We start from the raw sequence: 12101 nt of genomic DNA on the forward strand, positions 1-12101 counted from the left end.
AAGCAGGGCTTTAAAGAAAATCTAATCCTACCAATGATAACAAAGTGGAGGCAGTTCTGAGTGCTTCTTAAAACACTAATGGGTTTACTGCTTGTTTTCCTGCATTAAAAAAAAAAAAAATGATGAAGAATATAGCTGAAGGAAAAAAATACTGTGAAAAGTGAAGCTAATCTGAGAAGAACCTTCATAAAAGTATTGCTCAGTAGAAAGGACAAATGCATTCCTGGTCTATTAGGGTTAAAACTGGAAAGGGATCTGAGGTGAGCAGGGAGATTCTGCATTGGGAGAGCCAGAAGGGCAAAGGTTGAGTTTTGTTGAGTTGGGGCAGCTCTGAGCTGTGAGAAGTGTTGACTGCCCAAAGTTTTTGGAGATTCTTTCTTGGAGGAAATATATATAAAAGGGATTCAAATAATATTTTTTTTTTCTTTTTCTTTCTCTCTCCCCTTTTCCTGTTGGGAAATGTTTATAGAGCTGCTCTAGATCCTGGCAGATATTTCCAACCTCCTCTTGTTCCAGGAGGTTTGGCTCAGCTCTTGACCTCTTCTCAGATGGGTTGTGATTTCACTTTCTCTCTTGACAGCAGTAGTCTTAAATAAGAAAAGCTTCCTCCCTGGCCAGGATCCTACATTTCAGGCTGCAGCACTGTCTCCATGGCTGACCTCATGCAGCCAGCAGCAGCTCCTGGGCAAGCAGCACAGCTGGAATATTTTTGGCAGCACAGCTGGGATATTTTTGGCAGCACAGCTGGGCTGTTTTTGGCAGCCCAGGGTTTGGAGCCCCTTCCCCAGTGCAGAGGGGAGCTGGGATGCTGAGCCCGTGTCCTGCTGGGCTGTGGGTGCCCATTGCCCTCAGCCCTTCTGGCACTGGGAGAAGGGAGCAGAAGCTCCTAAAAATATCCCAAAGGAAACAAGGGGCTAATGCTGCTGGCTTGTGAGCTGGAAAGATGCATTATTCATTGTGTGCAGACAGGAGAGGGAGAGAAGATGCCTGGCAAAACCCCCAGAATGGCTTATTTACCCCTGAGTAAAAACTTAGGTTTGTTGAGTAGACTCCATAAATTTAGGAGGACTCCTGAAATGTCCAGATGTTTCTGAGCAGATGAATAATGTTCTCTTTCTGAAAGCTTACTGAATCTTTTATCATTTGATGCACTATTTGCATGGGCAGGTCTTCTGAAGGAATAGCAGTAAATAGCAACCTCTGGTACTGCCAAAGGTATCCAGCAAGGGGGGAGAGCCAGAGACTTCCACAAAGCCTAAGGATGTCCTAAGGGTGGCTGTAGTGAAGAGCACTGTTAAACAGCCAGAAAATAGACATCAAATTAATGAGTTAAACCTCTCTTAGCAGTCTGGAGGCAGCTGTGCTATGAGAGGGTGGTTGAGCATCAGAGCTGTGCCCTCAGACACAGCAGCAGGGAGAGGTGTTGCACTCTTAGGCAGCCAGGCCTCCAAGAAGGATCCTGGAGTTAAGGCAGAAATTGAATCAGCTCTCTCTGTTCAAATGATTCCACATTTTTGTCAGTTTGGAAATAGTTTCTTCTCCATGGTAATCCTTTAGCAATGCAGCTCCACTTAGACCAATTTAGACTGAAAGGAAAAGATTTCCCAATGAGAGCCCTGCCAGCAGAGTAGGACAGCAGGACCAGATTTATATCTTTACCTTGTTTATTATCTAGAGGGTTTACACTCTCATCTGACTAGGCTCTCTCCTGTGAGATTCCCTGAATGCTTAAAACAGAAAATGTCACTAACCTTGGCACTGCTGGCAGGACTGGGCTGCCTCTTGGACAGTGGTTTCTGTGTTTATTGTGTTAGCTGTGTTTCTGTATTTATTGTCTCTACATAAACCAGCTGTGCCTCTCCTCTGTCCATGCCTGCACTGCTGGGTTAGTGCCAGCCATGTGAACTTAATGAATTGAGCTGGCTTCCATGGCTTTAAAAAGGATGCTTAATTATTCTGTGGGTTCCCTTCTAGATTTCTGTATTCCTCTGTTCTTGCCTAAAGACTTAGTTTACTTGAGTTCTCAGTCTCTGTGTGTGCTTTCTTTACTGAAGAAAAAAGAGCCTGTAATGATTCTGAGTGTATATGCTTGTTCTCTTTGTATGTTCATGCTTTCCTACAGCTACTCCCACATGCTCATATATATATATGTATATACATACAGAGAGCTGTGTGCAGTAAAAATGAGATTTATCTCACTTGCTAAAGCCACCAGCAGGCATTATAGTGCTGCAACCTTGATACAGTGGTCACATGTACAGAGATGGTAAATGTGACTGACTCCAGCCAAGCCTGAGCTGGCTGCTCACGACTGATGGCCCAGGAGCTGGATGTGACAGAGCCTCTCTCCCCTCAGCCCCCAGCTCTCCCTTTGCTCTCATGTTGCCATCCTTGCACATCAACTGGAGTAGCTACAAGCTGGCTGCAACCTAACCCCAAATCATGCCCAGGATGCAGCAATAGCATTTGTTACTGCTTTATTTTAATGCATAGCTGCAGGAGGGGGAGATGGCATCAGCGTCCATCCTTCGTGATTCAGCTGGTGCAGTGGCACAGGGAGCAGCACAGCTCCTTCACAGATCCTCTTCCTCCCCCTGCTCCAGCCCAAACCTCCCAAGCCAGGCTCTCTGGAATGTGGGAGCTCATCACATCAACGCTTTGCTGCCATGGTCCAAAGCAAATGAACATTCATAGGACATGAAGTCAGGGACACAAAGAGCAAAAGAGATTCCCAGGGCAGATTTCTGGGCAAGCACAGGTGGGTGGCTCAGCAGTCAGTGCATCCTTCAGGGAGAAATGCCCTTGGGGTTGGGCTCACGGTTTATACACGTCACATAACGAGCTGTCAGGTAAAAAAACCCAGGGACCAGCCTGGGATGAGAGGCAGGACCTGATGCCTCTCCTGCCAGCTCAGCTCCATCTTCCCTGCATCACCACTGACACCTCTCCCCACTTCATGCAATAACATCCCAGCATATCTGTCATTTTTATCAGTTCCTGCAGCTCAGCTGCTGAAAACTTCCTGCTAGTGTCATTTAGCCTCTCTCATCTCATAGATAGCTCCTAGCTGCTAATATATACTAACAATTTTCACAGTCGCCTGCTTTCCATCTGTTACAGCTTCACTGCTGCTTTTTTTCTAACTTCCTCTATGATCTCAGCTTGCCTTTGTTGAAGTTACACACTTTTTCATCCTTACTGTGAATTTTTGGTTTTTTGGACATCAAATATAATGTCTCTAAACAGTTTTCAGCTCTCAATCATATTTCCTTCGATTTCAATTCCTTCTTGCAAATGATTTGATTCAGAACAGCTTTCAGGCTGGTGAAACTGGTGTTTCAGAGGTGCTGAGATTTTTCTTTTTGGTGGTACAAAATGAATGTAATGCAATCATGCTGTCTTGACCCCAAATGTCTTTCAACCCATGTGGTCAAACCTTTAGCAGCCAGTGTAGTACTCCCAGAACACTGGGAGCAGCACCTTTAGAGTTACAAAATGTCATTTATAATTTCAAACTGTTCTGACATTTAACTATTATGATGTGAATCCTTCAGCAGCTGCCTCCCACTTTGCAACCTGCCTCCGTGGTACACACAGGTGAGGGAGGAGCTGAGTTCTCAGATTCTTGTGTGATTTGCCTGTCCTTAGCAGGCACCAGGTGATACCTGGCTTTGTCTGTTGTTCCTGAGGCCCATGAGCTGTGTGCCCCAGCATTGTGTGACTCACATGTGGGTAACACAGCCCTTGCTCAATTATGTGCTGCTCTTTTGTTTTCATCCAGCTGGTGCTCCCCAGGTCATCAGAACCACTTTGTGCAATTGAGTCACATGAAACTTTTGGGTTTCAGCAGCAGAAAGGTCAAATATATATTCATAAATTACCAGCTCCAGCTTTTTGTGTTTAATCACCAGACATGTAGCACCTGTGACTCACAATAAAAACAATTCTCTTTCACTCCCTCTTTTCACTTTCTTGACCTCAAGCAGAGTCAATTCAAACTTTAAATTCATCCCATGTCTCATCTGCCATCCTCAGAGGCAGAAGGTATTCCAGACTTGCCCGAGGACATTTGCATTCAGGATTATGGCTCTCAGGGAACATCTCAAGAGGAGCACCCCAGGTGTCCCAGTCTTCAGGGCCCTTGTACCTGATGTTCTTCCACCTGAGTGAGGAGCTGCAGTCCCTGGGGGTTTCTTTCTTTGCTAAATAGGAAGGAAGTGATGCTGAGCAGCACCAGAAAATACAATTACAGTGCTATGATCAATGGCAGCTCACCTAATGCCCGGGATTGGACCACGGATACAGATCTAGCAATGGGCTGAAGAGAAGCACTGAGGACTCTGCAGCACTCAGTGGAAATCCTGCATCTTTTTTATTAGGTTGATAAGAGAAATGAGGTGTTAAGTGAAAAATGTGTGCTGAAGGTATCAAAAAACCCATCAGCTACTTTTCCAGCAGTAATGGCTCTGAGTGAGGGGTTTGGGTGCTTAGACTAAAAGAGTCAGTAAGAGATCAGGTCTATAATGGCACTGAGGAGCCTTCAAAGATAAATGGCAGATTTCCTACAGATTGCTGATTCCCTAAGACAGATTTCATTCTTAGGCACTGAAAACAAAATTTTCATAGTCAGAGAATTTTTTACTGAAGTGCAAATTGAAACAGCTAAACGGTGTTTATGCATGTGTATGCATATAAATATGTATCAACTTCCTCACTTGACATGATTGCAAAAGAAATTCCCATTCTGACTTTTCACACCCACATGAGTACAGGAAGAAGGAATTTAAAGGTTGCTTAAATTTATGTATCCACTGTGAAATTCCTGAGTACTGAAAAGTACATTTTGTTGAAGAGATGTGAGTGCTATGTAATTTACTGTTTGAGGGCTTCCAACTGAAATGTTACTGTACATTTTACAACACTTTTCATTGAGTAGGAGTTCACCTTGCTTATCTCTGGCCAGAAGTTTGCAGTGTTATTCTCTGTGCATCAACTCCCCTTCACAATGGAATCAGGAGCATTTAACTGGTATTATATAAAAGTCAATTAGTGCTCAGCAATCCCTAAAAGAGCATGAAGGAACTTCTTGCCTTCAACAGACAAGAATGTGATTGTTTGCTATTAATATTAATAGTTTTGCTGAGGGCAATAGATCTTCAGGGATCTGAGAAGTGAGATATGCAAAATATGGAGGTATAAACCCAATGCATAAAAGAAAGGAACAGAAAATCCCCAGCTGTGATAAACCTTTGTCATCAGCACCAACAGCCTCTTTTAAGAGGCTCAGGAGATGCAACCACATCCCACTGCCTGCCAAATCAAATCCCTGACTGGTTTTTTCCCAGAAGCTGGTCCCTCTCTAGTGCACATGCTGCACTGACCTGCAGGGGATTTCTCTGTTCCATGGCCAGCCTTGCTCCGTGCTGAGCTCCCCAGAGCTGGTCCTGCTTCCTCCTGAGCCTCTGCCCACGTTGCTCTTGGACACAGCACAGATTGATGAAGGCTCAGGAGCTAAAGCAGGACTTCTACAGAGCAGCCCTGTGCCTTCCACAGAAATAGGCTTGGAAAACTCAATTAGCCATGTCCTGGTTTCTCTGGGCTCCTGCCTGGGCCAGCTTTGGGAATGATGGGGCTGGTGGAGGAAATATTGTAAGGCTCGGGATGAACTTGAATTCAAGGCCAGGGGTACTCACAAAGGATTTCCACATTGTGCAGATTGCACATATCAAATTTGACTTCTTTGCTGGTTGGCACAACTGGCTTACCATCATGAATGTGTAACTGTAAATAATAAATACATTTTCTTTATTCTTTGTGGATAAATGTCAGAAATCTGACTTTTCTGTCTTGGAGAGCAAGCCCCACAGATGATTATACAGCAAAAAAACATATGTTAAAGAAAATGTTCCATAGTTCCTGCCCTCACTGAATTAACAGGCGACTCAAAAGGCTGCAGTCACTATTTGAATTGCTTTCGTGCAATTGGCTTTTTAAAGGAGACTTTATGACAGCAAAATAACAGACTTCATTTGCCACAGGTCTGGTAAACAGAATGAAGGCATTAAGAAGAAAGAGAAAATATCGAGGATGACACTGCAACATCTCTGGCTCTCCTGAATTCACTGGTGCCAGTCATGTCAGGCCAGCTCTTCCTCCTTTAAATTAAAACTATGTTTTGTTTAAGAATAATTTAATTTCCCAGAATACATGTGCTGGAAAATCCAAGCTGGATTTTTTCGAAAGGTTTAGAGGCTCAAAGCAACTGAAGAGTAGTAAAGGAGTCATATTTAGACAGCCAGAACCCACCAAGGCTCCCTGCCCAGGGCTGCTCTTTGACCAGCTCTGTCTGTGGAGCACTGACAGTGTTCAGCTCTGGGACCTCATGGAATTTATTTCTACCCTAAGCCCAAATATTGTCATTAGTGGAACTGCCAGTATTTAGGTAAATTGGTACCTATTTCCCAATGCCTACACAAACACTTTTGTGTGAACAGTGTCAGCCAGAGCTTCCTACCTTTGCTGGCCCAATGGAAACTGTGTGCCCAGAGCAGGCAGGAACAGAAATCCTGGTGACTCCGTGTGGGTCAGCCCCAGCTGTGCTGCTCCCTTCCCACCCTGATCCTGAAATAAGATTGACCTTCATGAGCAGGAGGGAGTGCTTTCATTTAGAAAATGTGTAGTAAATGTAATCTTTATTAGCTGGTGCACATAGAGCAAAGTTTGCAGTAATTGTACCTTGACTTGGTAGATTAAAAAAGAATAAAATCACTTTACATTTGCCCTTGACACAGAGCATAAAGAAATAGAAAGAATGTACATATAAAGAATTTAGTACTGCTTATGAAACCTAGAGGCTAAGTTCAGAGAAAGTTGTGCCAAGATCAGGACTATTCAAATGTGTCCCCAGATGTTCTTAGATCTGTAGCTGACACCAAAAAGGACTTAAATGTGTAAACTGAACAGCCATCACAAGGGGAGCTCAGAATCACCAGTTCTGGTGAATCCCCTCAAACTGGGAAGTTGGCAAGCCCCAGTGTGTGCCCTGCTGGGATGGAGCTCCGGGCAGGAGGAGTGTGAGAGCTTTGTCCCAGCACCAGCCCCACTGTCAGCCTGACCTCCATCATCACTGGCAGGGCACTCTGCTCTGTTTTGTCACAGATGGGGAGATTTTGTTCAAAGAATTGTTCCTGATTTCTGTGAGTAATGTGTTTTCTCCAGGCTTCATCTTGCAACAACTGCCCCATAAATCATGTTCCAGAGAAAATGGTTAGAAAAGCAAGCAAAAGCTGTACATCTTAAGGCTTTGCTAGCCATTGACAAAGATCTATAAATGTCCAGCACATACACAAATGCTTATTTAATTATCCAGGAGTGGTCACCAGTTTTGGTAAACATTGCAAGCAAAGGTGAACTAGCCAACTCTTTTGACTGTGTTTGCATCAGATCACATGCTGCTGCAACTGGTTTGGTATCTGTCATTAATACATGATGAATTCACAGCAGTAAAATACAGAGCAGGGGTCAAGAAGTTCACACTGGGGAGAAGCTGAATGGCCTAAGGGCCAGTGGCAACAAATGGGGATATTTATCAATGTGACTGCTCTCTGATTTTATTGAAATGAAAACAGGAATAGCAATAGAACATATTGTCTTCCATTAATTATCAGGAATTTCCTTTTATTAACAGTGAGTTATCTCTTCATTATTGGAAGAGTGCACTGGCTGCACTTCTGTTCATGTGTCCCTTGTGCTTGTGTGGAGGGGTGTCCTGGTTTTGGCTGGCATAGAGTTAATGTACTCAGTACATTAGAATTACAATCAGAGACCTGATTGCTTCAAGTCAAAAACAACCAATTCTGCACTGTCAAAACTTTTTAAAAGAAGTAATGGGTCATATTAGAAAAAGACCCATTTTGCCTTCTCAAAAACTCACAAAACAACAAGTGGAAAAAATCTACATACTAAAAAAAAAAAAAATCTAAACCAAATCCTCTCAGTTCGGGTTCATTGTGTGGTTCAAATGATCAGGAACAACAACACCACACATCTTCTGGTCCATACCTCCCTGGCTGTCCTAATTAATAGTGGCCAGAGGGAGTATTTATTTCTTAGCTCACGAGATAATAGGTTATTGATTGATCTGGGAGCTAATAGCCAAGGTTATGTCTCACATAAGAAGTGATTGTGTGGATTGAAGTTCATCATTGATCCTGTTTCCACACACTCAGGGGGATCATACATTTAACTGTCACATAAATAAGAACAAAAGACCCTTAATGACATTTATTGACTTCTAGAGATGTGATTCCTCACTTGCACCCACCACCAGTTGCTGTGGTCAGCCCACAGCTTGCCACTGACTTAGCTCAGGTATTTTCATTTCCTGGCTCTTCCCTGCCATGAGCAGGGAAATTGGAACATGCTGGAAACTTCTGCTCCTGCAGGGAGGGTCTGGATTTCACTGCCTTTTCATCCTGTGGCATTGCCATTGCACCACAGCAGCCATGGTGAAACTCGGGAACCACGAGAGGAATGAAATGGCCAAAGAAGTATTTTAAAGGACTATAAAAGTCTGGAAAAGATTTAAACCAGAAACAAATGGAGTCATAAATGCAGTGTGGAACTGAATGCAAATATTGAACTGCAAGCACATGACTGGAAGTGCAGAACTGGGCACAACTTGGAGCACCCATTCTAATGAGAGCTTCAGGATCATAAAATCTAGAATATTTTGTGGAAACCATTTGTTTCAGTTATATCACTTTGGTTGTTCCAGGTCTTAATATCCAGAACTGAAAACCTTATTAAAATGTGTGTTTATGAAATGTGTTTCACAAACATGGATCTTTCAATGATTTGATATAGTTCTGTGACATGGCTTGAGTTCTCTGAATTGGGATATTCAGAATGAGAAATGGCCAGGCAAAAAAACCCACCAAAACTAAAATCAAAACCAACAAAAAAAACCCAAACCAAAAAAGCAGAAACAAAAATAAAAGGAAATTGATTAAACTGAAATATCTGCTTTGTTTAGATGGAATCCAGAATTAAAATGACTATTTTATATCAAAACATTTTGAACTGTTCTAATTGCTGACCAGTCCCTCTACTGATTCTTCTACCCATTCATATCTGTATCATTAATTATTTTAGTTTACTGTCTATTAGGAGTCATCTGGAGACTGCTGCTGAAAACCAAATGCAGAAAAGTGTCTAACCCTCTCTTGTAGTCTAACGTTAGCATCACTGAGAAATGCCATTGGTTTTTCCCACTGATTTTCCCAGCCATGGAGGTCCCTTCCACACAATGGTGGCTGGCCCTGCCCTCCCCATGTTCTGTGTGGATCCACAGCCTTTCTGACACTGCCTGCTCACTTATTGTCTTTAATCTGCCACAGCAGCTTGGGAATTAAGTTCACCTTCCAGTTTCCTTTTCTAGGCTGTAACTGAACCTCTGTTTTTCAGGTGCTTGCCCAGCTCAGGCAGGATTGCTCAGTTTGCCTCTTCACCTCCATTTAATTTTCAGGGAAGACACTGCTTATGAAGGTACATGATGGGAGCCTAAAAAGCTATTAATTTATTTGACATAAAAGCATTTTGGAACCGTGCTGCTCAGTGGCACATGAACCTTGTTTTTATTAAGCCGTGTAATGGGGAAAAAACTAATATCAAATCCAAGGAAAAACATTAAAAAGCTGTTTTGCCTTAAGGTACAGAAGCTCCTGAAAAGCATGGTGTTTTCTCCTCTTTCAACTATTACAGAGAAATAGCATTTTTATTCTCTCATTTATGTCAGTTAGGATAGCTAATGATATATATTATTACAAGACCCAGAGCCAGCCTCATCTCATGCTAGCACTACACTTTCTTCTTTGCATCTAGTACTGCTTTTCTGACTATTATGTGCCATCCAAACAATTTCAGATACAGTTTCAATTACAGGAAATAATAGGATTCTTGAAGAGGTGCAAAATGCATCAAATATTTTAGCAGCCTGTCCTGCTTGGCAATAGCTGAAGGACCTATTTGTATTTCCAGGAAAGGAGCTGGAGGTGCACATCTGCCTTCCATCAAGCAGCCTTTAAAATTTCTGTGCAATGCTAAGAGGATAAATATCATCCACAAGCATGGGAGAGAGGATGCTTTGCTGTTTAATTGTGCACTTTCACCATAAGTGCCCATTAAGGGACAAGGTCTGCTTTTATTTCCTCTGAACTCAATACAAATCCAACAGTAGCTGCAACATCTAAGCCTAGCTATGGAAGTTTTTTTCAATGATATTGTATTTTTTGGCTCAGGTTTGAGCAGGCTGTGCAAATTAATGAAGAATTTCCAAATGGATGTCCATGATTTCAACAAAGCCAATGTTTTGGGGGGAAATACTCTGCAGTGTGGAAAGAAATTAGATAGATTTTTTCTAAGTAATTAATTGAAATTAAATGCTTAATTGAAATGATATGCAGTGAGTATTTGTTACTTGCTGTGCTTTGCAGAACACTAAGACTACAATTTTAACACTGAGGATCTTAAGAGCCTCCTTTTGGGTTTCTAATAATAAATTAAAAATTCCCTTTTTGCTTTAGGATCTGGATTTAAATGAAGTAACGTCATAAAAGACAAGTGCTCTGAAACAGATGAGCTTAATTTAATTTAAGACTAAAAAAACCTGAATTTCATGATTGGGTGCAAAGACATGTCAGCACAAAGTCACTGGAATCTATTCAGGGATACATGTAAAATGTAAGACTATTTCCACGAGTGCTTACGTTGCTAATAGACCTCTTAAAAATAGTATAATGGAGATTGAGGTTTGTATCTGAACACATTATGCTATTTGTCACTGGCAGCTGCACCTGCTTTTCACATTAATCTTGGAGAACACGCACGGAAGGACTGAAGGCTCAGAGCTGAGGGTGATGCTCCTGCCAGAATCTGTGAGACATCCCATGGGTCCTTCAGGGACATGGATCCCCTTGGGGAGCTGGGTCCCTGAATCTCCCTTGGGTCCCTGGATCCTCCTCGGGGAGCTGGATCCCCTTTGGGGAGCTGGATCCCCTGTGGGGAGCTGGATCCCTGGATCCCCTTGGGGAGCTGGATCTCCTTTGGGGAGCTGGGTCCCTGCATTCCCTTCAGAGAGTTGGGTCCCTGGATCCTCCTTGGCTCCCTGGATCCCCTTTGGGAGCTGGGTCCCTGTGTGGCTCAGGGACACAGCCTGAGGCATCCTGATGACACCACAGCCTGTGCTGCCTGTGGCCCTTGGAGGAGGGGGTTCATCCCTCTTTCTTTCCCAAGGATTGCATCCCATACTGATGCCTTAAGTTTTAGCTTTTTGTATTTTCCAGATCCTGCACTGCTTTAGGGTTTAACTCTGAACTCCATATAGAATGTTAGTGAACTCTCGTCACATTTTGGTCAGACAAAACTATTCCTCTCTGGGCCTGAAACTCAAGGACACCCTCTGCCTCAGGCCCTGAAAAGTATAAACAAAAGTGAATGGGGGGAGAGGCAAACCAGGGGAATAGACTTCATTACCTGAAGGTATAATTGGACAATTAACCTCTGATATATAAACAGACCAAACTTATATCAGTCTGAAGAGCTCATGACCCTTGTCCATCTTGGGTGTAGCCCCTCTCAGAGGCTTCTGGCTGCCCAAGGTGTATCAATTGAAGGCCTTTAATAAATACCAACTTTTATTCTCCTAACCTTGGCTAGCCTCTGCTCTAAGTAGCCACTCCAAGGAATGAAGCAAAGCAATCACAGAGGTGCTGGCAGTGAAACTCCTGGATAGTGCCATTTCCACCCAAATTTGTTTTGTGTGGCTATGAAAGAAGAAAAGTATTTACACCTGTTAAAATAAATAAATAAAACCCAAAGAATCATTACCTTAATTTGAACTTCCTACTTATTTTACATTATTGCAACTCCAGCAAGTTTCTGTGCAACCACTGGAACTTTTGACCAGCTCCTCCTGACTTCATCCCTTGGATGTATTTGGAGGTGGTACAAACACCAGGAATGAGGCTGTGATGGGCCAAACCCCTCCTTAAATCCCCCCAGCTGGAATGAGTGCAGTAGGGTACCTGCACACTCCCAGAAGG

The sequence above is a fragment of the Sturnus vulgaris genome, chromosome 16 (assembly GCF_052056855.1).
Source record: "Sturnus vulgaris isolate bStuVul1 chromosome 16, bStuVul1.hap1, whole genome shotgun sequence".
NCBI classification, from domain to species: domain Eukaryota; kingdom Metazoa; phylum Chordata; class Aves; order Passeriformes; family Sturnidae; genus Sturnus; species Sturnus vulgaris.